The sequence below is a fragment of the Diadema setosum genome, chromosome 10 (genome assembly GCF_964275005.1).
Source record: "Diadema setosum chromosome 10, eeDiaSeto1, whole genome shotgun sequence".
In the NCBI taxonomy this organism is placed as follows: domain Eukaryota; kingdom Metazoa; phylum Echinodermata; class Echinoidea; order Diadematoida; family Diadematidae; genus Diadema; species Diadema setosum.
The window spans coordinates 3,092,786-3,094,422 of record NC_092694.1 but is presented as its reverse complement, the minus strand read 5'-3'; the positions used below and the strand labels follow the sequence as shown (position 1 = coordinate 3,094,422).

Below are 1,637 nucleotides of genomic sequence, written 5' to 3'. Positions count from 1 at the left end.
GCTCACAAGAAGTGGCGTGCAGAAACGCATAGTCGATAGAAGTGTACAGTGTTTCTCTTTGTATACCTATCAAATGGACAGCAACGTTTATCAGAGTTATTCAATAAACGTATCATTACTAACTTCACATATACTTTTATATAGAGTAAAAAAACAATGAACTCATCTGCTTATTGCATGTGATGCTATCATAGGAATACACATAATATGCAAAATGAACAATAGACGAAAACGTATAAGACAAATGAAAAGTACTGATTCAACTTGATTGAATTACAATGACATTTTGTTGATATAAATTGATTTTTTTTTTTATGTGGAAAGGGTATTACATTTAGGCCTACGAAAACCACAGAAGAAAATTAAATTGTGACTTTACATCTTCATATTACAATCATAGGTATTCGGATACCAATGGAGCAACGGTCAATCCGACCAGGTAGACCAGGCGGAAGATGACTCGTTTGGATGTTTGGTCATGAGAACTACTTTGGCACCACGAACTGCTATTTTTGTTTTCAGATTCTTGGTCTTCCGGAGATTGTATGCGATGGATGCTAAACGGCCGCGTTTCCGTTTCATCCGCGGGGGGAGGTCGGTGCGGACCGTGATGCGGACCGTGCTGGGGACTTCTCGGTGGCGTTCCTTGGCGTCGCGGTTGCTCGAAAGCACGAAGCAAGTTGTCACGATCACTCATCCTCGCAAAGCGGACAATGATGGGGTCCGGAGGTTCAGGGGCGTTGGTAGCGCCAATGGGGGTACTCTTGATGGGGAGACGATGGATGTTAACCACCGGGATCTTCATATCTTCCTCCGTTGAAATTTCCAGAAGGTGGGCGAACGCCTTCACTGCTTCTTGATAAACATTCTCGTTTGGGTGGGATGCAATGCCGTAGAAAAGCAAATTTTGTTTGCGGTGGTGAAGTTCTTGTTGAATGAGCTTGTCTTCAAATTCGGCCTTCATTTGATCTAGTTGACGCTGAAGTTCGGGGATTTTCTCGACCTCAACGGATTGGATCCCCGCAGACGTGTCGGCGACCAAACCTTCAAGGTCCTGCATAGTGGATTTCACTGTGGCAATATCGGTTTTTACGGCATTCAGATCAGAAATGACGTTGTCCAGTTTCTTATTAATTTCCGTCTTGAAATCCGCCTGCCAATTGACGAGGAAGCACTCACCGGTCTAGGTTGAAGGGGTGTGCTGACAGAAGTTCCGCAGGGATTTTTGTCCTTTTGCACGGTAGATTTACGGAAATTATAGGTAGAGCTTCCTTTAATTGATCCAGATTTCATATTTGTGTAGCTGCAATAAAGATTTAGGTAGCATTAAGGTATGCAGTTCATAGTAGCTGGGTGTTGAAGGAGCTAGCTGCGCCCCACGTTCGTCTCGTTAGCCGGCCATGCGTAGTATCTGTAACAAAACAAACGTTTTGTAACAACAGTTTACAACTTTGCATCCATGCAACAATAAACATCAGGCAATCTAGAGTGGTTCTAGAATTCTGGTTACAAAACAAAGTTCAACTGAGTTCATTGCTTCATTTCATCAGTTAGAACTGCATGCTCTAACATTAGAGTCTATGTACGTTGCATGACTTGGCTGGGATGGCTGGACCCGTTGTACCTATGAAGAACTT

At 43.2% G+C, this 1,637-nt stretch overlaps 1 pseudogene; it reads right to left on the bottom strand.

The window, feature by feature from the left end:
- Positions 1-426: 426 nt before the first annotated feature.
- LOC140234007 (uncharacterized) lies at positions 427-1,293 on the bottom strand (annotated as a pseudogene).
- Between the last annotated feature and the right edge of the window lie 344 nt (positions 1,294-1,637).